The sequence below is a fragment of the Oryctolagus cuniculus genome, chromosome 7, assembly GCF_964237555.1.
Source record: "Oryctolagus cuniculus chromosome 7, mOryCun1.1, whole genome shotgun sequence".
Taxonomy (NCBI): domain Eukaryota; kingdom Metazoa; phylum Chordata; class Mammalia; order Lagomorpha; family Leporidae; genus Oryctolagus; species Oryctolagus cuniculus.
Genome location: NC_091438.1, coordinates 71,866,363 through 71,892,159, shown reverse-complemented (window position 1 = coordinate 71,892,159; position 25,797 = coordinate 71,866,363). Strand labels below are relative to the sequence as shown.

Genomic DNA, 25,797 nt, shown 5'->3' with positions numbered 1-25,797 from the left:
TTAACTTAACAATTATCACTCTTATCTATAGTGTCAGTGACCACCCAGGACTCTTGATATAAGCTGCCTAGGCTATGGAAGCCATATGAATACACAAATTCCATCAGTATTTAGACAAGACTATTAGGTTGGAACTTCTCCCTTCAGAGAAAAGTACATCCTTCTTTGATGGCCACTTCTTTCTGCTGGGGTCTCACAGAAATCCTTCATATAGGACATTTTTTTTGCCACAGTGTCTTAGCTTTCAATGCCTGATATGTTCTCAGGGGCTTTTTAGCCAGACCAGGATGCCATAAGGGCTGATTCTTATGCCAGATTGCTACTTAAAGTGATTGTCATTCTATGAGTCTGCTGTGTGGACTGCTTCCCATGTCAGAATATTCTCTCCTTTTTAATTCTATTATTATCACCAGACACTTGATTCTATTTATATGATCACTTTAACACTTAATCCTATCTATATGTTCACTTTAACACTTAATATGATCACTTTAACATTTAAGATGGCATTTTTACCACAGAGCTTAATGGGATTATGGGTCCTGTGGCAAGTTTCTAAACTGTACCCTTAGAAGTAAGTCTGTAGGGATGTATGCAGAACTATAGAGCTTTACAGTTATAAACTTCCCCCTCCCTCTCTTATTTCTTCTCTTATTTTTAATAGAACGCATCCTCAATTGTCTTTATACACTTATGATATGTTAAGTAAAGAGTTCAACAAATATTATGAAAAGGAAAAAAAAAAAAAACAAAACTGTTCCTTGACAGTCAAGACAAGGGCCACTCAAATTATCCCTTTTCGAAGTATCAATTTCACTTCTACAGATTTTGTCTTAGGTGCTCTATTAGTTCTCATAGATCAGGGAGAACATATGGTATCATCTCTAATTTTATTAATTTGGGTCTTCTCTCTCCTTTTTTTGGTTAGTTGGGCCTATAGTTTGTCAATTGTTTTTAGTTTTTATTTTTTCAAAACACCAGCTTTTCTATTTGCTGATTTTTGTATTTTTTTTGTTTCAATTTTGTTTGTTTATTCTCTTAGTTATTTCTTTTCTCCTACAATTTTGGGGTTTGGATTGCTGTTGTTTTTCTAGATCCTTGAGATGCATTGACATTTATTATTTAGAGCCTTTCTTGATTTAGGCAACAACTGCTATAAACTTTCCTTTTAACACTGCTTTTGCTATATCCCATAAGTTTTTTTTTATGATTTTTTTTATTTATTCATTTGAGAGGTAGAGTTACAGACAGTGAGAGGGAGAGACAGAGAGAAAGGTTTTCTTTCCATTGGTTCACTCCCCAAATGGCTGCAACAGCCAGAGCTCTGCAGATCCGAAGCCAGGAGTTTCTTCCTGATCTCCTATGCGGGTGCAGGAGCCCAAAGACTTGGACCATCTTCTGTTGCTTTCCCAGGCCACAGCAGAGAGCTGGATTGGAAAAGGATCAGCTGGGACTAGAACTGGCGCCCATATGGGATGCTGGCGCCACAGGCAGAGGATTAACCTACTGCACCATGGCGCTGGCCCCTATCCCATAAGTTTTGATATGTTGTATTGTCATCTTCATTTGTTTCTAGAAAGTTTTTGATTTCTCTTTTGATTTCTTCTATGACCCACTGTTCATTCACTAGCATGTTGTTCAGTCTCCATGTGTTTGAATATGTTCTATAGATTCCTGAGTTGCTGATATCCAGCCTTACTCCATTGTGGTCCAACAAGACGCATGGTATGATTTTGATTTTTATGAATTTGCTGAGACTTGCCTTACAGCAAAGTATGTGGTCAATCCTAGAGAAAGTTCCATGCCCTGGAGAAGAATGTATATTCTGCAACTGAATGATGAAAAGTTCTGTAGATATATTTTAGGTCAATTTGTATACAGTGTTGATTAACTCCATTGTTTTTGTCTGGTTGATATGTTCATTGCTGAAAGTGGGGTATTGAAGTCCCCCATTAATATCGTATTTGAGTCTAGGTCTCCCTTTTGATCCCTTAACATTGATTTTAAATAGCCAGGTGCCCTTAATTAGGTGTATATACTTTTGTAATACTCATATCTAGCTGTGGAATTGATCCCTAAATCATTACATAGTGCCCTTCTTCATCTCCCTTTTAAATGTTTTTGCGTTAAAGTATATTTTTCTTTTCTTTAAAGATTTTATTTATCTACTTGAAAGTCAGAGTTACAGAGATGTAGAGGCAGAGAGAGAGAGAGAAAGGTCTTCTATCTGCTGGTTCACTCCCCAAATGGCCGCAATGGCTGGAACTGTGCCAATCCGAAGCCAGGAGCCAGGAGCTTGCTCCAGGTCTCCTACATGGGTGCAGGGGCCCAAGGACTTGGGCCATCTTCAAACTGCTCTCCCAGGCCATAGCAGAGAGCAGGATTGGAAGCGGAGCAGCTGATTCTCAAATCAGCACCCATATTGGATGCAGGAGGTAGCTTAACCCACCGTGCCACAGCACTGGCCCCAGAGTATATTTTTTCTGATATTAGGATGGCTATACCAACTATTTTTTGGTTTCAGTTAGCATGGAATATCATTTTCCATCCTTTCTATTTCAGTGCATGCTTCTTTGTTGGTGAGTTATCTGTATTTCTTGTAGGCAGCAAATAGATGGGTTTTGTTTTTTAATCCCTTCAGCCAGTCTGTGTCTTTTAACTGGAGAGTTGAGGCCATTTACATTCAAGGTGACTATTGATAACTAATGACTTTGCTCTGCCATTTTTCCAAAAATTTTCCTATTTTTTACTTTGTATTTCCTTTGAACTTTTACCGGGAGATTTTCTTCCTTAACTTTCTTTCATGATGATGACCATGTTTCTGTGTTTCTGTGTATAGCACATCCTTAAGCATCTTTTGCAGGGCTGGATGGGTATTGAAAAATTCTTTCAATTTCTGTTTGTTATAGAAGGTCTTTTTTTCACCTTCATTGATAAATGAGAGCTTTTCAGGGTATAGTATTCTGGGTTGACAGTTTCTTTCTCTTAAGATTTGAACTATAGCTCGCCATTCTCTCCCAGCCTGTAGGGTTTCTGATGAAAAGTCCACTGTGAGTGTAATTGGAGATCCTCTGAAATTATCTGGCATTTCTCTCATGTACATTTTAGAATCTTTACGTTTGACTGTGGTGAGTTTGATTACAACATGCTGTGGTGAAGATCTTTTCTGGTCATGTCTATTGGGGTTCTATGTGCTTACTGTACTTGGATGTCCCTTTCTTTCTCCAAATAGGGAGGTTTCCTACTATTATTATTATACTAACAAGGCCTTCTAATTCCTTCTCTCTTTCCAGGACTTCAGGAACTCCTAGAATCCATATGTTGGGTCATTTGATAGTATTCTGTGGATTCCCAACAATGTTTTTTAGTTTTCTAGTTTCTTCTTCTTGTTTTTTGTCTGACTGTATAATATCCTATGCTTTGTCTTCTAAGTCAAATATTCTTTCTTCTGCTTCACCAATTCTGTCTTCAAGGTTTTCTACTGCATTTTTTATTTGTTCTATTAAACACTTCATTTCATTTTGATTTCTCATTCCAATTTTGTGGAAGAAATTTCTTTCATGTCATGTACAGATTTCAGTTGTTCATGCATTTGCTTGTGAATATCTATATGCAATCTTATGATCCAATTTTTGAATTCCATTTCTGGCATTTAGTCAATCTTATTATCTTCACAATCTATTACTGAAGTGTTGTGTTCTTTGGGGGGCATGGCATTGTTTTCCTTATTCTTGTCAGTTTCTTTTTTCTTTTTTTTTTTTCATTGTGGTGGTTTTTTTCTTTGTACTATACCTCTGTAGATTAGTGGAGTGTCTGCTTTCAGTGAAAATCTAGAGGCATGTAGTGGGTGTGGCCAGAGAGCTCTGTTCAGTTCTCCAGTGTGAAGGGCATGTCTAAGGTGACACACCCAGGTTTGGCATGGTAAATCTCTCTTTTTTTCAATCAGAGCGGAAGTTTATTCTATTCAGTTGAGCTCTTCTCCTCAAAGGAGACCAGTGTATGAGCGCTAGCCCAGTAAAGGAGACCAGTGTATGAGCGCTAACCCTAGTGGCATAATATTCATCTGCTCTGCCACAAGGACCACACAAAGGATCTGTGCAGTCTTCAGTGTAAGCTCAGATTCTCCAGCAATGTCCTTCACTAGGTACCAGGGAGCCCTGAGCATGTGGAGCCTCCCACAGTGACTGCCCAAAGTCCCAGCCACACCACGAGCCCTCCCAAACAGCCTCAGTTTATTCATAGTCGCAGCATGCAAGTCTCCCACAGTCACAAGCACCCAGTCCTCTGATAGTTCTCTGCACCAGAGTGAGGAGTCTATTCTACTGGTTGCTGGGTGTGGACATGAGCTGGTGCAGCTGTTACATTTGTCCAAAATGGTGCCCACTCTATAGGCCTGTTACAAGACACCATTGCAGGATGATTGGGGAGAGAGAAATGTGTCCCTCCTTTTTTTTCTCCTCTAGTTTAGCAGGTACACTATCCCCCACACAGCTCCAAGCCAGGTTCCTTCTAGGCTCTTTCTGTAGTTTTATCACCAGTGACTTGAACTGCTGCAGTCTGGTCGCACCTCACTCTCCAATGCCAGTGCAAAAGCCTTCGTCTTCTGGAGTCCTGAGTTGTGAGCATCCACACCCTCCATGTAGGTACACTGTGTTCCTCTAATTTATGTAGAGTTTCCTCTATTGTTTTCTCCCTAACTCTTCCCTGAGACTGCACTCTTTCCACTTTTAAAACTATATTCTCCTAGACTAGAGCAGTAAGCTCTCTCCCTGCTCCACCATCTTGGAAGCCTGCAAGTATAGTCTGTAAACTCCACTGCAGTGCTTATTATGTATGTGTCCATACCAAGCTGCTTAATTTTTTAAACTCTGATTTTCTTCCCTGCAAAATAGAGATATTAATTACTACTTTATAAAGATTGAAATGATTTAAGTAGTTTATTTAAACTGAGTAGCAAAAGCAAGTATACATCTTTGGTGGTGGACATTGATGGCTATGATTATTTGCACATGCTCCTTTCTGCTTAGGAATCTATTACCTTATCCATTTTCACCTGAAGTCCTCAGAGTTGATATTTGAAATGCAGCTTGTCATATACTCTTCTCCAAGAACACTTCCCTTACAATCAGACTCTATAGGAATCTTGACTTTTTTATGTCTCAAGAGTTTACCACATTGTGATCCATAGACAAAAATCTGTTCTACCATTTGTTTTTGTAAATCTCATGTGAATGACAAATGTTTTTTATAATTTTTAATTATTGGAACAAAATCAAGGGACAGTATATGGAAAAATATGAAATTTCAAACTATGTCCATAAAGTTTTTAAAATTTCTTTTATGACATTAAAGAGAAAAGTTCTCTCAGTCCTGATTTGTTTTTTTTTTTAAATTTCTGATTTATAGCACATTTTCAATTTACCTTAGAGTCAACAGCTTAATGCTCCACTAAATAGTCCAACAAATAAAAAGATAAAAGATCATAGTTCAGTGACTGTAAACAATAATTAAATAGAAAGATGTCAATTTTACTCATATACAGTAAATTTTAAGATAATCACAGATAATTAAAATGTAGTTGTATATCATTCTTAACAATCTGTTTGATATAAAATAATGCTTGATAAAACTGTATTTACAGCAATACTGACACACAGGCATTTATTTTTGTTGTTTTTTGAGTTTTGGAAAATGTTAGGTCTCACATATAAGGGAGAACATGCCATATTTGTCTTTCTGTATCTGGCTTATTTCTACTCAACATGATATTCCCCAATTGTGCCTATTTTGATACAAATAATAGAATTTCATTCCTTTTTATAGCTAAATAATATTTCATGGTATATAAATACCACATTTTCTTTATCCATTCATCTGAAGAAGGACACCTTTGTTGATTCAATATTTTGACTATTTTGAACAGTGCTGCTATAAAGATGGTGGTGTAGTTATCTCTGATACAATGTGTTCCTATCTTTTGGGTAATTACCCAATAGGTGAATTTCTGGATAATATGGCAAGTCTATTTCTAGTTTTTAAGAAATCCTCACACTGTTTTCCATAATGACTGATCTAATTTATATTCCTGTTAACAGTGTATAAGAGTTCCTCTTTCGCTACCATTTCAGCAGGATTTACCACTTTCTGTCTTTTGGATAATAGTAATTCTGATAGGTGAAGAGTGAAATCTCATTGTGATTTTGATTTGCATTTCCTTGATTGCTAGTGATGTTGAGCAGATTTTCATATAATTTCTAGCCAGTTGTATTTCTTCTTCTTCTTCTTTTTTTTTTTTTTTTTTGACAGGCAGAGTTAGACAGTGAGACAGAGACAAAGGTCTTCCTTCTGTTGGTTCACCCCCCAAATGGCCACAATGGCTGGCGCTGAGCCCATCCAAAGCCAGGAGCCAGGTGCTTCCTCCTGGTCTCCCATGCAGGTGCATGGCCCAAGCACTTGGGCCATCCTTCACTACCCTCCTGGGCCACAGCAGAGAGCTGGCCTGGAAGAGGAGCGACAGGGAACAGAATCCAGCGCCCCAATCAGGACTAGAACCCAGGGTGCCAGTGCTGCAGGCAGATAATTAGACAAGTGAGCCACGGTGCCGGCCGGTATTTCTTCTTTTGAGAACTGTCTGTTGCAGTCCTTTACCCATTTCTTAACTGTATTGGTTGTTTTTTTATTGAGTTTTTTTCAGTAGTTGTTGATATATTCTGGATATGAATCCGTTGTCAGATATGTAGCTTGTAATTTTTTTATTCTTTCAACTAGACTCATTCTATTGATTGTTACCTTTGCTGTGCAACAGCGTCTGAGTTTGATATAATCCCATTTATCTAGATTTTCTTTTATTTCCTAAGTTTTGTGGGTCTTATCCAAGAAGTCATCACCTACACCAATGTCATAAAACATTTCCCTTGCATTCTCTTCAAGCATCTTCACATTTTCAAGTCTTAAATTTAGCTCTTTGATTCATCTTGAGTTGGTTTTTGTATATTGTGAGGAGTAGGGATCTAATTTCATTTTTCTGCATATATACATCCAGTTTGCCAGAACAATTTATTGTAGAGATTATCGTTTCTCCATTATAAGCTCTGGGCAATTTTGTCAAAAATCATTTGGCTGTATTTATGTGGATTAATTTCTGGGCAATCTATTCCATTCCATTGATATATGAGTGGTTTTTCTGCCAGCCCCATGATATTTTAATTGCCGTGGTTTTACAATAGGCTTTGAAGGCAGATATTGTGATGCCTCCAGCTTGATTTCTTTTGCTCTAGATTGCTTTAGCTTTTCTGGATTTTTTGTAATTATGTATGTATTGTAGAATTGTGTTTCTAGTTCTGTAAAGAATGTCATTGATATTTTGATAGAGATGGAATTGACTCTCTATATTGCTTTAGGTAGTATAGACATGTTAATTATTTTAACACTTCCAATTCATAAGCAAGGAATATCTCTCCATATTTTGTGTCATTGGTGATTTCTTCCATCAGTTTTATAACTTTCATTATAGAGATATTACATTTTTGGTTGAGTTTATTCCTGAATACTTGATTTTTTTTTTTTTTTGAAAGGCAGAGTGGACAGTGAGAGAGAGAGATAGAGAGAAAGGTCTTCCTTTTCCGTTGTTTTACCCCTCAATGGCCACTGTGGCTGGCGCACTGCGGCCAGCGCACTGCGCTGATCTGAAGGCAGGAGCCAGGTGCTTCTCCTGGTCTCCCATGGGGTGCAGGGCCCAAGCATTTGGACCATGCTCAACTGCACTCCTGGGCCACAGCAGAGAGCTGGACTGGAAGAGGAGCAACCGGGACAGAATCCGGCACCCCTACTGGGACTAGAACCCAGGGTGCTGGCGCCACAGGCGGAGGATTAGCCTAGTGAGCCACGGCGCCGGCCCTGAATATTTGATTTTTGGTGGCTATCATGAATAGGATTAAGTTTTAATTTCTGTTTGGTGAATTTATCATATAGAAAAGCTACTGGTTTTTTTTATATTCTGTTTATTTTGTAACTTTTAACTTTACTGAATTGGTTTATGAGTTTTTGTTGTTGTTGTTTTTCTTTTTGGTTTATGAATTCTAACAGCTTATTGCTGGAGTATTTAGATTTTTCCATGTACAATATCATGTCATCTACAAATTATATACTTTGACTTCCTCCTTTCTAGTTTAGATGCAATTTATTTATTTTTCCTTCCTAATTGCTCTTGCTAATACTTTCAATACTACATTGAATCAAAGTCATGAAAGTGGACTTTTTGTTCCAGATCTTAGGAGAAATGTGGAGGGTTTTGATCATGAAGGGGTGTTGAATCTTATCAAATGCTTTCTGCACATCTGTGAGATACTGTATTGTTTCTGTTTATTCTGTTGATGTGATTTGTTGCATTTACTGATTTGCAGATATTGTACCACTCTTACATCTCTGGAATATATATTGCTTGATGGTGATGTTTGTTCTTTCTGATGTGGTGTTGTATTGAGTAATCTGTTGAGAAATTTTGCATTATGTTCATTAAGGTTATAGATATGTAGCTTTCTTACTGTGTCTTTGTTTAGTTTTGGTGCCACGGTGATGCTGGCCTTGTAGCATGCGTTTGGCAGAGTTCCATCCTGTTCCTTATTTTGTAATATTTTGAAAAATATTGAAGTTAATTCCTCTTTAAATGTTTTATATAATTAAGTAGTAAAGTGACTAGGTCCTTTTTTTTTAAGATTTGGGACTTTTCCTTAATGGGAGACTAAATTACTCTTTAAATGTCATTGCTTCTTGTGATCTGCTTAGATTTTCTATATCTTCCTGATTTAATCTTTGTAGGTTTTATGCATCCAGATATTTAACAATTTCTTCTAGATTTTACAATTTATTAGCATATAGTTTTATTATAGTTTCTTATGATATTTTGTATTTCAGCAGTATTAGTTTTTAATGTCTCCCTTTTCATCTCTAATTATATTTATTTGTGCTTTTTTTCCTGTTTTCTTTGTTAATCTAGCTAAAGGCTTGTCTATTTTGTTTATCTTCGCAAAAAAAAATCTTTTGTCTCCTTGATCTTTTCTACTTTCTTAGTTTCTATTTCATTTGTTTCTGATCTTTTTTATTTCTTGCCTCCAACTGATTTGCAATTTGGCCAAGCCACCATCCGGAGCCAAGAACTTCATATGTATCTCCTGCCTGTGTGGCAGGGGCCCAAGCACTGGGAGCATTTTCTGCTGATCTCCCAGGCTATTATCAGGGAGGTGGATTAGTAATGGAGCAGCCAGGACTTGGATTGGCACCCATGGGTGATGCCAGCATTGCAGGCAGTAAGTTAACCTGCTATACCTTGATGGCCCTTAAACCTATTTGTTCAATTTAAGCATTCAAGTCTATAAACTCCCCTCTTAAAACTACTTTTGCACCGGTGCCGCGGCTCACTAGGCTAATCCTCCGCCTTGCGGCGCCGGCACACTAGGTTCTAGTCCTGGTTGGGGTGCCGGATTCTGTCCCGGTTGCCCCTCTTCCAGGCCAGCTCTCTGCTGTGGCCAGGGAGTGCAGTGGAGGATGGCCCAAGTACTTGGGCCCTGCACCCCACGGAGACCAGGATAAGTACCTGGCTCCTGCCATCGGATCAGCGCGGTGCACCGGCTGCGGCGGCCATTGGAGGGTGAACCAACGGCAAAGGAAGACCTTTCTCTCTGTCTCTCTCTCTCACTGTCCACTCTGCCTGTCAAAAATAAATAAATAGATAAATAAATAAACAAAAAACCCTACTTTTGCTATACCCAACATGCTCACACTGAGAACTTTATGTGGTTCATGCACCTGCATTGATGGGGGGTGGGGGTGGGTAGTAGCCACTGTGGGCTAATTCCAGGCATTTATCACCTTGGTAGAGAGGAGGTAAATCTGTGATTATGCCAGGAGAAGTGATAATACTACCTCCCATACTGAAAATAGAAAGAACTACCACGTGCAACCTGGGTTTCACCCTGGACCCTTGCACCACCCCCAAGCACTAACCAGAGCTCCCTGGACCCCCCAGAAACACCTCTGGGTATCTCCTGAATGGACAGACACTCTACTAAACTATAGAGGCATAGTTCAAAGATAAAAGACATTAGAGGAGAAAATCAACCAGTGGTTCCACAAATGCCTAAAAGTAAGCACAGAAATACAAAAGAAACAAGAACGAGGAATACAATATGACCTACCCAAAAAAACACAACAACACTTCAATATTAGAATGTGAAGACAAAGAGAATGATGACATATCTGAGAATGAATTCAAAAAATGATCATAACTCAGAAACACAGAGAAATAAATTCAGGAGATAGAAATTCATGCCTGATATGGATGAAAAGTTTTCTGAGAGATAGAGATGTTGAATAGAAATCAAACTGACTTTCAGCTACAACCTCCCCTATCAATGCAGGTGCATGAAGCATATATGGTTCTCAGTGTAAGCATGGACCACTCTGCAGTGACCCACTTCAGGCAATCAGAGAGCCTGCGCCTTTGGTGCCAGATTCAGAAATTCAGACCCAGAGATTCAGTTGTACCTCAAGCTCTATTATGCAGTCACAGAATTCCCAATGTTGCCGTATACAAGGCTCTCACAATCAAGGGTACAGCGGATTCGCTCTCAGCTCCAGTAGCCTACTGTTTCCATGGAGAGAGCACAGGCAGTCCCAGATCCAGATGCCTGTGGATGCTCCACCTTGACTGACTGCACTCAGGAGCCTGTGATAGGGTGGGGAGATGGGAGCATCTCACAGACCTAAGTGAGTGCCCAGCACCCTGCTAACCCTCTAGGCCAGACTCAAAGTCAATGGGGAATGCAGATTTATCCCTCTGATAAAATTCCCTAGTTGCATGTCCAAGAGCTGCTTCAACCTCTACCAGCTTTACTATGTTGCTTTCTTCTTGCAGGTCACCAAGGCCCTTACAGGGAAATGAGAGAAAGATACATGGTTTTCTTCCTGGTTTTAGGTGGGTCTCCTCCAACACCAGGGCTCCAGGCCTGACTTAAAGTCAGTCTAGTCCACAAGGTTCTACCTCAGGCAGTATTACCCGTGACAATGGCTGAGGCAGTCTGCTCTCACCTCGTTCCCGGAAGCTGGCATCTCCTCCAGCCTTGGCTGAGTCGGGGATGATGTTGCTGTTCACTGCTGCAGGTGTGTACTGTCCACGCTGCTCCACAGAGTCTCTCTTCTTTCTGTAGAATTTCCACTGCAAATTTCTCTCCAACTGTCCACTGGGAATGCACTTCCTTTGCTTTTCTTCTATTATCTTCTCCTGAGTTACATTCCTGACTCCAAGACCTGTATCCTGTTTTCCATCAATGCAGATCCTGAGAGGCAACAGTGATGGCTCAAGTAATTGGATTCACATCTGAGTAAAGAACTTGATCTGTAAACTGCTGCTATATGATAGTGTGGGGGGTGGATATGGCAATTTTGATATTTACCATCTGTAGGCAGTCTTGAGGCAGAATTTCTTCCTTTTCATTATTTAAATCAGAGATTATAGGTTGAACTCATTTTTCTTTAAATAGAAATAATAAAAGAAAAAATAGGCTAAATTTTCCATCAGAAAACAGACAGTTGTAGGTAAATCCTTATGTCATCTGTCAATGAAGACATTTCTATATTTCTTTTTGGTTTCTATGCCTCTTTTTTGTTTTCTTACATAATATACAGTGTAGGAACTCAGTTCAATATCGAAGAGCAGTGGTGAAAAGAAACATTCACTGTTAAATATTATATTATAAGTAGGGTTTCTGTTTAAGTTGAAAGATAATTGATAGTTTAAAACAATAATGAGAATAATGTATCTTAGAATTTGATATGATAAATTTAGCACATGAACTGAATAAGGGCATTGCAATCCACACTTATAAGTATATTACATTATATATGAAGTAGCATTGTATTATTTGAAGAGAGATTGTTAAAGTTAAATATATAGTTTAAAACCTTATGAAAAGAGAAATTTCTTATCTAAAGATAAGCGACTCTAAAATCTCATAAGATGATATATATACATACCCAAATATAAGAATAAATCATTTAATGAAAATGGCCTAAGCACTCAAGATAGAAGATAAAAATTATTAGACTGTATTGAAAAATCCATATTAGCTGAAGCAATTCTCTTAAATATGAAGACAAAGAAAAAAGTAAAAGAGTAGAAAAAGATATATCATGCAAGTACTGAGCACACGGAACTTGGAAGAGCTGTATTAATACTAGAAATAGCAAATTTTGGAACAAGAAATATTAACAAGGAAAAAGAGAGTCATTTTGTTATGATGAAGGGATAGACTTGCCAAAGCTGAATACAATCTTAAATGTTTATATGCCTAATTACAGAGCTTAGATTCAAAAATGCAAAGTGCATTAGGCAGCTTTTTGTTTCTTTAACTAAATTTCCCAAGAAAAACTGTTTCAGTAAGAAGTTGATTTCAGCTTAGCTTTGGAGGTTCATTGTCCAAGACTGGAAATCCACATTAGTCCTGTGTCTTGTATGAGAAGGGCAATAAATGGGGGAATGTACACAGAAAGAGGATTACATAGGGAGCCAGGAAGCAGAGAGAAGCTAAGTCAAACTAAGCTTTTACTACCAATTCTCCTCTGAGAACTACATTCAAAGAGCACAACCCCCATGCTCAGGGACCTCCCACCATGGTTACCTCCCAGTCACCATAAATTTAATCAAATCACCACCCATAATCCATTAAGTATTAACATAAGACTAGGGATATAAACATCTGTGTGAATTGAAGAACCATATCCTATTCAAACCATAGCACAATAGTTTATAGAACACAAAGGAGAAATAAACAAATCAACAATTATAGTTTTAGTATGATCCAAAAAACTTACTTACCCATGCTCCCTTCCTCCCTTCTCCTCCTTTAATTAGTCATTCTTTTAATTTTTACAATGACGTATTTTCAGCTTAATTTATAATCATAAGATGAATCCTCCAGGGGGCTGGCACTGTGGCTCATTTGGTTAATCCTCTGCCTGTGGCGCCGACATCCTATATGGGTGCCAGGTTCTAGTCCCAGCTGCTCCTCTTCCAGTCCAGCTCTCTGCTGTGGCCTGGGAAGGCAGTGGAGGATGGCTTAAGGGCTTAGGCCCCTGCACCCACATGGGAGACGAGGGGGAGGTACCTGGCTCCTGGCTTCAGATCAGCATAGCTCTGGCTGTAGCAGCCATTTAGGGGGTGAACCAATGGAAGGAAGACCTTTCTGTCTCTCTCTCTCTTATTGTCTAACTCTATCTGTCAAATAAATTTAAAAAATTAAAAAAAAGATGAATCCTCCATTAAGTAAATAATTTTATAAATAGCAAGAAGAAAAAAGTACTGTCCTCAACAGTACAGACAATGGCTGTAAAGAATAATCAATTCTCAAAATGTAAATTTAACTCATATATATTACATTTTTTATACTCCATTAGTCATAGTAGATCAGGGAAATATATGATATTTGTCTTTTTGGGACTGGCTTATTTCACTAAGTGTATTATTTTCCATCTGCATCATTTTGTTGCAAAAGATGGTATTTCATTTTTTATGACTGAGTAATATTGCATAGTGTATATATATCACATATTCTTCATCCAGTCATTTGTTGATAGACATCTGAGTTTATTCCATGTCTTAGCTATTGTGAATTGAGCTGCAATAAACATACAGGTAGAGATAACCCTTTCATATGATGATTTATTTCATTTGGGTAAATTCCCAGGATTGGGATGGCTGGGTCATATGGTGGATCTAGTATCAGATTTCTGAAGAATCTCCATACTGTCTTCCAAATGGTTGTACTATGTTGGGAACCACCACATCGCCTGAATTCTGCTGAAGGCATCCTTGGCCAGATTGTAAAAGTGATCAATTGCAAAGATCATTTGACATGATGCTAAAGCAACTAAGAAAATGCTGTGGGCTCCAGTAAACAGCAAGTAGGATGCTCATCCCAGTTAACAATTAGTCCCCACAGACCCCTTCATATTGTGATTGCTATTTAATCCCAGTTTCCAAGCAAACAAGTCCTTCCTGAAACACCAAAACTTCCCATTGTTCTCTGTTTCACTATGTTTAAACTACTTCATCATGAAATACTGTTTCCACAAAACCGCACATTTTTTATGGTTAATTGATCATGTCATCACTGATAATAAATACTTGGAATAACCAGACATCTGGGCCTCTGCTTCTGCCTCAACCTTGGCAGTAGACAGAGTATCTCTTGGTTTCCCCACATCAAAATCTTTAATCTGAGTTTTCTTCCTTAATCTATGTGATGCTCTTTCTCTTTTGGGTTGATCTGACACCCTGCCATGCTGGACGCATCAATACTAGTTTACATTCCCATCAACAGTGTATTAGGGTACCATTTTCCAAACATCCTCATCAGCATTTACTATTTTTTGAATTCTGTATGAGAACCATTCTAACTGTGGTAAGGTGAAACCTCATTGCAATTTTTATTTGCAGTTCCCTGATGGCTAATGATCCTGAGTATTTTTTTCATGGTTCTGTTGGCTATTTGAATTTTCTCTTTTGAAAAATGTCTTTTCAACTCTTATGCCCATTTCTTAACTGGATTGTTTGTTTCATTTGTTGTTGAGTTTCCTGAGTGCTATATAGACTTTGGATATTAACCCTTTGTGAGTTGTATAGTTTGCAAATATTTTTTGCCATTCTGTCCATTACCCCTTCACTTAGTTTAGTGTTTCCTTTGCAGTACAGACACTTCTTAGCTTGATATAATCTCATTTGACTGCTTTTGCTTTAATTACCTGTGCTTCTGGAGTCCTTACCAAGAAGTCTTTGCCTATGCCAATGTTGCAAAGTTTACCCTGTTTCCTCTAGTAATTTGATGGTATTGGGTCACAGATTCAGATCCTTGATCCATTGTGATTTGACTTATGGATAAGGTGTAAAGTAGGGGTCTTGTTTCATACTTCTGTATGTGGAGATCCAATTTCCCAGCACCATTTTTTTTAAAGATTTTATTTATTTATTTAACCAGTAGAGTTACAGACAGTGAGAGAGAGAGACAGAGAGAAAGGTCTTCCTTCCGTTGGTTCACTCTTCAAATGGCTGCAACAGCTGGAGCTGTACTGATCCAAAGCCAGGAGCCAGGTGCTTCTTTCTGGTCTCCCAAGTGGGTGCAGGGGCCCAAGCACTTGGCCATATTATACTGTTATCCCAGGCCACAGCAGAGAGCTGGACTGGAAGAGAAGCAACTGGGCATAGTACCAGCCCCCATATGGGATGCTGCAGCCGGAGGATTAACTAAGTGCGCCACAACACCAGCCCCTCCCAGCACCATTTGTTGAAGAGAATGTCCATCCTTCAGGGATTGATTTTAGCTCTTTTGTCAAATATGAGTTGGTTGTAGTTGCACAGATTGATTCCTGGGGATTGTATTCTGTTCCATTGGTCTATATGCCCATTTTTGTGCCTGTACCAGGCTGTTTTGATTTTAACTGCCCGTAATATGTCTTGAAATCTGGTATTGTGATGACTCCAGGTTTATTTTTGCTGTTTAAGATTGTTTTAGTTATTAAGGGTTTATTTTATTTTATTTTTTTTATTTTTTGACAGGCAGAGTGGATAGTGAGAGAGAGAGACAGAGAAAAAGGTCTTCCTTTGCCGTTGGTTCACCCCTCAAACGGCGCACCACACTGATCCGAAGCCAGGATCCAGGTGCTTCTCCTGGTCTCCCATGGGGGTGCAGGGCCCAAGCACTTGGGCCATCCTCCACTGCACTCCCGGGCCACAGCAGAGAGCTGGCCACCCCGACCGGGACTAGAACTCAGTGTGCCGGCGCCGCAGGTGGAGGATTAACCTATTGAGCCACAGTGCCAGCCTCTTTTATTTCTGTTTGAATTTTAGCGTAGTTTTTTTTCTAGATTTGAGAAGAATGTTTTTGGTATTTTGATTGAGATTGCATTGAATCTGTAAATTTCTTCTGCTAGTGTGAACATTCTGATGATATTTATTCTTCCAATCCATGAACATGGAAGATTTTTCCATTTTTTTTGTGCCTTCCTCTCTTTCTTTAATGTTTTGTGATTTTCATTGTAGAGAAACTTCACATCTTTTGTTAGATTTATTCCAAGGTATTTAATTTTTTGTAGCTACTATGAATGGGACTGAGTTCAGAAATTCTTTCTCAGTTATGGCATTGTCTGTGTATACAAAGGATATTGATTTTGTGTGCTGATATTACATCCTGCAACTTTACTAAACTCTCTTATGCATTCCAATAGCCTCTTAATGGAGTCCTTCAGATCACATATATATAGAATCATATCTTCTGAAAATAGGGATAGCTTGACATCCTCCTTTCCAATTTGTAACCCGTTGATTTCTTTTCTTGCCTAATGGTTCTGGCTAAAATGTCCAGGACTATATTGAATAGCAATGGTGAGTGGGCATCCTTGTCTGATTCTGGATCTTAGTGGGAATGCTTCCAACATTTTCCCATTCAATAGATGCTGACTGTGAGTTTGTCAAATATTGCCTTGATTGCATTCAGGGTTGTCCATTCCATATCCAATTTGCTTAAGGTTTTCATTGTGAGTGGATGCTATATTTTAACAAATGCTTTTTCTGCATCTACTGAGATAATCATAGAGTTTTGGTTTTTCAGTTTGTTAATGTGATGTATCACATTGATTGATTTGTGAATGTTGAACCATCCAGGCATAACAGGAATAAATCCCACTTGGTCCAAGTGAAGTATTTTTCTGATGTGTTGTTGGATTCGATTGACTAGCATTTTGTTGAGGATTTTTACATCTATGTTCATCAGGGATACTGGTCTATAGTTCTCTTTCTCTGTTGTATCTTATTCTAGTTCAGGAATTAAGGTGATGCCTTACAGAAGGAGGGTGCGAAGATTCCCTCCATTTTCATTGTTTCGTACAGCTTGAGAAGAATCATGATTAGTTTTTCTTTAAATGTCTGGTAGAATTCAGCAGTGAAGCCGTCCAGTCCTGGGATTTTCTTTGGTGGCAAGGTCTTTATTACTGATTCAATTTCTGTCTTAGTTATTGGTCTGTTTAGATTTTCTATTTCTTCATGACTTACTTTTGGTAGACTGTGTGTTCCCAGGAATGTATGCATTTCCTCTAGATTCTCCAATTTGTTGTCATATAGCTATTTGTAGTAATTCATAGTAATTATTTTTATTTCTGTGATATCTGTTGTTACATCTCCCTTTTCATCTCTGATTTTTATTGATTTGTATCTTCTCCCTATTTTTTATGGTTAGTTTGGAAAGTGGTGTAGCATTTTTTTTATTTTTTCAAAAAACAGCTGTTCATTTCATTGATTTTTTGTATGGTTTTGTTTGTTTCAGTTTTGTTTATTTCTTCTCTAATTTTAATAATTTCTTCCCTACTACTAATTTCAGGTTTGGGTTTTTTTTTTCTTTTTTAGGTCCTTGAGATGCATTGATAATACATTTATTTGATGCCTTTCTAATTTCTTTGTATAGGCACTAATTGCTGCAAAGTTCCCTGTTAACACTGCCTTTGCTGTATTCCGTAGTTTTGATGTGTTGTGTTGTCATCTTCACTCATTTCCAGAAACATTTTGGTTTCCCCTTTGATTTTTTTTATGAACCTTGTTCTGTAAGGTATGTGTTGTTTACCTCCACGTGTTTGCATATTTTCTAGAGATCCTTGAGTTGCTAAATTCCATCTTCATTTCATTGTGTACAGAAAAGATACATGGTATGAAAATCCCTACTCGCTAAAACCACAACAAAAGAGAGAAATTATTCTACCAAATATAATGAGACTTCTAGAAGGTTGTAAAACAATGAAATTAAAATACAATTTTATTTTGGTTTAAAAACTTTTTGAAATCTTTATGGGTTTACATAACATGCATTTTCATGAAATTTTTGAAGTATATGATATTGCTATATTCTAAAAACTGTTACAAAGTATAATGTTTTAATGGTGTAATAATAGGTAAATTAACCATTGGCTGTCCTAATGAGTCCAGAAGCAGACATTATACATGGGAATTATTTACATATGATAAATGTACCTACACAAATGTGAAAATCTGTTAAAATTTTGCAGATCATTTGGATCAATGGGGATATCAGGACTATGAACTACTATGATGACTTAGTAATGCAATTTTTATTGAATATTCTGATATATTATAATAAGTTTTCACAGGTGCCCTGCAAGTCTTGCATATGTATGGTAATAGGAGCATTATACATAATAGGAAGAATATGGAAACAATCCTAAGGGCATCATCAGAATAATAAATAAGAAAATTATGTTGATTTATGTAGCAATCACAAGACAGCACACATACTGGTAAAAGAAAGGACAGGTAGACTTGAAAGCAAGTTTGAGAAACATAATGTTGAATGAAAAACGCAAGTTTTAGAATTATGGTTTTGTAAATTACAATGTATGGTACCATAGTTATGATACCACAAAACCAAATTATATATATGTATCTATTCCTTACAGGTAATTGTATGTGTGTTTATGCATAGCAAATTAAAGTATCTTAAATGTATCTAAAAGAGCAAAAAAAGGGAGTAAATTGTTTGGAAATTCTAATCTGCTGTGTGTACTGTGGAAGACTCTCCTAGGCAGAGATGCAGATGCTTGCCATGAGGCTCCCTCTATATTCACAGGAGTGATGAGTGCTAGAAGATGTATCTGGAGCAATTAGGAGGACTAAACACAAGGAAACACAAATGCAAAATGCAGTCGTCTTCTGGAATTTTAGCAGGTGTAGGCAATAGGGGAGTGACTTTAGTTAATGAGGATATATTCATTACTTTCTAGTTCTTGAATTTCAGCCAGTACAGGAGATTTTACGTTGTTAATTTCATTACTGTTCTTTATAACTCATGTGTATTCTTTCAGCACTTCAATAAAATGAGAAAAGCAAAAATGAAACAGCTCACTGAGATGAAAAATTAAACAAAATGTTAACAATTAAGAAATAAAAAGTTTTAAGCTTTCTTGTCACAAAAATCTATTAATTGCACAATCTGTGTTCTGTAGAGTAGGAATATAAAAATGTTTGATTTTTTTCTTCAATAATTGCTCTGTTTACTTTTCCTATTTTGTCTCTTAAGACTTTATTGGGGGGGGGGAGAATGTGTAGTTAAATGTTCATTTTCATATACTAAAACTCCAGTTGGTTCTATTTCGTAGATAGTTCAGTGCTTTCTCCCTACTGACAGTACCTGCTAGATACCAAGTAGAAAGGAGGTGTATGTGGTGGACATTCTCATTCCTATGCACAAACAATCCATCCTTTGCTTCTATCCTCTCCTGAAAGAGAAGGTAAAATGCTTACTGACTGGTACTGTTGTCATCTACTCTTGGTCTACACTGGTCTTGGCTGCTCTGTGAATTATTGCGGAATCCCTATGAGAGGAGTCTAATCACTGCTCAATTCCTTTATGGGGAAGCTGCAGTCCCTCTCCAACTCCCTATGTCCCACCTGGTCATACTCTTAAGAAGGGTGCCAGTGTGCAGCACTAGTAGTACAGTGGAAACTCCTATCTGCCATGTCTGTTTTACTTGTGTGATTTCCACTTTAGTTTATCGACCTGTGTTATCTTATTTAATAATTACAACAGTCCTATGGGGTATGCACTATTCCTAACTTCATTTCACAAGTGAGAAAAGTGAAGCTCAAAGAAATTCAGTCTGTACCTAACTATTGAATGTCGGAAATGGACAGAACAGAAGTATTCTAACTTCAAAACCTCAAGCCAAATGATAATCAATAGGATGCTTAGAGAAAATGAAATCAGACAATTGGAGGTAATTTAATCCAGTCCATGTTCAGAAGTGAGGAATCATTCCTGTTTACAATAGAAACCTTACTCATTTTCCTTGAGATTCAGTGCTCTTCTTCCTTGAACTGTGCTGGCTGTTAAATTACTAATCTATAAATTAATGCCAGTACTTTGTCCTTTTGGCTTTTCTTTTCTAAACCCTTTACCTATTGACATCGTCTTTAAATGTGTTTAAAAACATCAGTTAGGCTACAGGTTTTTAAGATTAGAATTTTGAAAGCCTATTCTATTGTTTTCAACATGCTTTTCTCATTTTAAATGACAAATAAAAATTATATATAAGGGTATGTCAAGAAGTCCATGGACAATGGAATTAAATGAATATGGTGCAAAAATTTTTGAAACCCTTACATAGTTTTTTTCAAAAAATACATTTTTCTGCAAAACTTTTGATGTCCTTTTATATATGTATAGTACACAATATGATGTTTTGATATAAACAGGGTTTCAAAAGTTTCATAGAAAATGCACTTTATTTATTTCCTTTTTCCATTGACTTTTTGAAGTCTTCCATATGCAAAAATGGAATAGCTAAAAAATCAAAATAATAGAATGTTAAAACAATTTTTAAAAAGACCAAAATCAGAAGATTCATATGATCTGATATCTATCCTATATAAAAGCTAGAGTAATGAGAAAAAATGGGGTATTTGATAAAAGGATTGACAGACAGAGCAGAGCTTAGAAATAGACACACAAATACAGCGACCCTTAAAAAAGTTCTACAAAATGTGTATTATTGGGGCCAGCACCATGGCGCAGTAGGTTAAGCCTCCACCTGTGGTGCCAGCATCTCATATGGTACCGGTTTTAGCCCCGGCTGCTCCTCTTCCAATTCAGCTCTCTGCTTATGGCCTGGGAAAGCAGTAGAAGATGGTACAAGTCCTCGTAACAGGTATAGGGGTATTTGATTTATGTATTTCTTCCTGGATGTCTTTCATGAAATTTGTCCATTTCATCTGTGTTTTTGACTTGATTAACATAAACATTATAAAATTTCCTCATAATCCTTTTAATATCTGGAGGAAAATAGTTATGTCACCCTCTTTTTCCTAGTATTGGTCACTTTTGTCCTCCCTAGTTTCTTTCTTCATTGGTTTAAACAGAAGTTCAGCTGTCACTGATCTTCTCAAATACCTGGAATTTGGTTGTGATTTCTACTTTGTTGATTTTCAGCATTACTTTTATTATTTTCTTTCTTCTGCTTAAGTTAGGTTCCATTTGCTACTCTTTTTCTAGTATTCTTTTAAGGTGCAAAATGAAGTCATCGATTTAGGGTCTACTTTTCCAGTGTAAATTATTGATGGCATAAATTTACCTCAGGCACTATTTTTTCTTTTCACATCTATTTTGGCACATTGCATTTTAATTTTCATTCATATAAAGTGTAATTTCCCTTTGCTTATAGTTTGACTGCCAGTTTGGATGTTTCACGAAGGTCTGTGAGTTGGGGGTTTGGTCCTCAATGTCTTATGTTATCTGTTGAGTGGTTTCAAGTTAATTGTTAATGTATTAAAGATAGAGAATTGATCTAATTATGGCAGCTAGGATGTGGGACAGGAAGAGTTCTTTATGTGGACATGTGGCCCTGTAGGGTAGCTCTCATGAGAGGGTCAGTTGCAATGGTTTTGCTTCCTTCCTCATCGTGTGAGATTTCCTCTGCACATGCTCCTCCACTGGCAGCCTCAGTTAGATGCCAGACGAATGAGGCCACCTGACCTTGGACTGGCATCCTCCACTCATAAACAGAAACAAACCTTCTTCTTTTCTAGAAGCTCCTCTGAGGTTATTTTAGTTGTAGTGATGAAAAGATAAGTGATACAGTTTCAAATATTTCTTTGACCAATGAGTCATTTAGATTTGTGTTCTATAACTTCTGTGATGATTAATTTTATGTGTCAACTTGGCTAGATTGTGGTGATTGGTTGTTTGGTCAAGCACTAGTCTAAATGCTGTTATAAAGGCATTTTTCAAATATGCTGTAATTAAGGGTTAGAAACAGTTGAGTTGAGGTAAAGCAGACACTTTCCTGTTCAATCAAAGCTTGAAGGGTAAAGATTGAGATTTCCCAAAGAAGAAGGAATTTTGTCTCCAGACTTCTATATGGAAATTCTGCTCTAGTTTCCAACTATTTTGAAATATTTCAGAACTCTTTCTAATTTTTGTGTCTAATTAACTCCATTGTAGCCAGATGACATGGTTTATATGATTTAAATTCTTCTAAATTTAGTGAGAATTATTTTATTGCCAAGAATATGGCCTAACTTGGTAAATGTTATGTATACACTTGAGAATAATGTGTTTTCTGCTTTTGTTAGCAGAATGTCCCAGGAATGTGTTTTAGTTCAATTTGGTTTTTAGTTATCTACATTTCTGTACCTGTACTTATTTAGTATTGCATTTATTCATTTTTTATTATTTTATTTGCCAGAGGGACACTGAAATGTACCACTATAGTGGTGCATTTGTCTATTTTTCCACAGTTCTATTTGTTCTTGATTCATTATTTTCTAATTCTGTTAATAATTTCACAAATATTTAGGAATGTTATATTCTATATTGAATTGACATTTTTATCATCATAAAATGATTTTCTTTATCCATACTAATTTCTTATGTAAAAACTACCTTTTCTGACATTAACTTACACACTCCAGTTTACTTTTGATTAGTGGTAGCATTTGCTTTCTGTTTATTCCATCTGTTCTTTTTTCCTACTTGCTACTTGTCCCATCTGCTTTTTCTTGCTTTTCTCTCTTTTGTATTCTTTGTGGATTTAGCTCTATTTAATCTTGGATGACTTATTAGCTTTAACACTTTGTTTTGGTATTTTACTGGTTGACTCAGCAAATATGGAGCACATCCCTAGCTCATTACAGATGAACATTAAGCAGTATTATTCCACTTTATCTGGAGCCTAAGTTCCTTATGTCAGTATACTTTTGCGCCCACTGCCCCTCCAGCCTTTGTGTTGTAACCCATCGTGTACTTCTACTTGTGTTGTAAACCCAACACATTAAACTGTTGCCCTCTACATGCTGTTTTTTGGTCCTGAAGTTGATTTATATAGTGGAATACTACACTGCTTGGCAAACTCTTCCTTCTTCTAAGTAGGAAAAGATGATGACTACTCCCCGCCTGTACCCAGAGATTCTCAGGTAGAAGAGGACAAAAAAAGGCTTCTTAAAGCCCATGCCTAACTACTTTTTATTTTACTAACTATTTTTATCTTTAAGTCTGTATTGCCAAACTTCAGTTGAACTTGTTCTCATTAATGGAGCTAAGCAACAGTTATGAGGAAAACACAAACAAACCATACTTATAATTTTTTATATTAACACTGATAATAGGTGATCATTATTTGTTAGTGCATATAAATATGATACTTGCAATGCAGTATAACATTTCTACAATGTATAACAATTTAAGACCTCAACTAGTTTGCTTCTTAAAATAATTCATAAAATGTTTATAAAAATTGCAGACACATAAGAATCTCTTGGTTCAAATTCATGATAAATTGCCTTATTGCTTCAGAAAATGGATAGTCACTGGTGAATAAATGACAGATTCTCTAGTAATGAATCATTGGGTTCATTAATTATTATAAAAGACAATGAAATATACCAATGAGTGAATAAATCATCTCAATGTTTTAGCAACTATTAAAATATAATTAGATGGTAGATGCTATACTACATCAAGATATTTTAGCAAAGAAAATATAATTTATTGTAGAAAACTATAACATTTCACTGAAAGATATCATCTGAACACATCCTGTAGCAAATAATAAGTGCTGAAAGAATATAACTTGAATAAACACTGAACCATTCAATGTTTCACTATTATTTGTATGATATATTTAAAGTATCAGCCTTTTGTAAATGTATATGTACCTGGCTATAGATGCATGTTTAATAAAATTGAGTTACATTTGATGAAAGGATTATAAATTTTTTTAAACTGGACAAAATCATTCCAAAATTCTTAGAAAAGAATAAATGTATCAGAATTTTTGAGTAATTGCTTTATTGTAAAATAATTAAGATAATGTATGCAAAATAACACTTAAAAACAAATGTTTAGGGTCCTGCGCTATGGCTTAGTGGGCATCTGAGACTCAAACCAACACCCATATGGGATGCCAACACTGCAGGCACAGCTTTACCCACTCTATCACAGTGCCAGCTCTGAAAATTAATACTTTATAATACTTTGTACTTACATATGAGTATATATACCATTAGATGTTTAGATTATTTCTTATAAAAATGTATGTATATTTGGGTACATCTGAATATACTAGAGAAAACTTGGAAATAATATAAACTAAATTATTACCAGTAGTCAGGTATGGATGGTGAATATATTTGGAAAAGTGGTTGAGGTATTTAAATTGTTACTTTTCAAAATTCTTTTAAAATGTTTCCTGGAGTGGTAGTGACCTGGTTTTCCTTTGAGTATGATATTGTGATGTCTACTGTTACATGAATATGGCCCAGGCCCAGAGAAATGGCAGAGTCACAGAATCAGCAATAAAAATACATTCAAAATGCCCTTTTTCCTAATTTATCTTCCTTGAAAAACCATGAATGGGAAACATAAATCAAAGCCATACTCCTTAATATCATATATGCTCTGCTTCCTCACACAGATGATTCCTTGAAACTCTGCCAAATGTAGCCTGAGTGCAAGAAAACTCACTTTTTACTCAAACCACCATCCCACATGACAGTTCAGCATAACCAAACTCCAAAGAACCAATCTTCTAAGCAGTGGCTTCACCAAATGTAACATATTTGATAAAGTTTCCATAACAGTCACAAGGTCTTCTCTTGTGACCCAACAGTCACAAGAGAAGAATATATTTCCCTGATACGTTGAACTTGTGCTTGCCAAATGATTTATTTTGGCCAATGGAATATGTGCTATCTGTGGGCTTTAAGAGACATCACGCTGTTTTGTTTCACCTTTCTAACACTCTACACCTTGACCACAGGAATAATGTGCATGTGGTAACTGCTTTCCATGAATCTGGGTCTAGCTGACCTATAGACCTGCTATGTGACAGGTATTGTGCTATTTGCTTTCTATGAGTTAAGCAAATTCTATCCTCCAAACAACTCTTTGAGGGAGGTAAGATTATTTCCTCTCAACCAACAGAATGGGGAAAAAAAAATATCTGCAAACTATTTGACTAGCAAGGGATTGATATCCAAAATCTATACAGAGCTCAAGAAACTCAACAGCAAAACAATCAAGATAAGAAATGGACAAAGTTGAACAGGAATTTTTCAAAAGAGGAAATTCAGATGGCCCATAGACATGAAAATATGCTCAGGATCACTAGCTGTCAGGGAAATGTGGTGCCTGCATCTCATATGGCACCAGTTCTAACCCAGGCTGCTCCTCTTCTGATCCAGCTCTCTTCTATGGCCTGGGAAAGCAGTGGAAGATGGTCCAAGTGTGTGGGCTCCTGCACCCTCATGGAAGACTCAAAAGAAGCTCCTGGTTCCTGGCTTCAGATTGGCTAACCTTTGGCTATTGCAGCCATTTGGGGAGTGACCTCTCTCATTTTCTATAATGCTACCTCTCAATTAAGTAAATGAAAATATTAAAAAAAAACACATTGAGATTTCATCTCACCCCAGTTAGTATGGCTTTCATGCATAAATCAAAAAACAATAAATGCTGGTGATGATGTGGGGGAAAAAGTAATCCTAATCTACTGTTGGGGGGAATCCAAACTAGTACAGCCATTCTGAAAGACAGTATGGAGATTCCTCAGAAATCTGAAACTCAATCTACCATATGATCCAGCCATCCCACACCTAGGAATTTACTCAAATGAAATTAAATCAGCATATGAACAAGTTATCTGTAAGCCTAAGTTTATTGCAGCTCAATTCACTATAGCTAAGATATGGAATCA

General features: G+C 36.9%; 1 long non-coding RNA gene across 1 annotated transcript in view; it reads right to left on the bottom strand.

The window, feature by feature from the left end:
* Positions 1-25,797, bottom strand: part of LOC103350114 (uncharacterized) — a 110,699-nt gene that overhangs the window by 31,430 nt on the left and 53,472 nt on the right. Inside the window, exon 3 of the long non-coding RNA XR_011390557.1 lies at positions 11,086-11,333. This is a non-coding gene — a long non-coding RNA (uncharacterized lncRNA). The remainder of the gene's footprint in view (positions 1-11,085; positions 11,334-25,797) is intronic.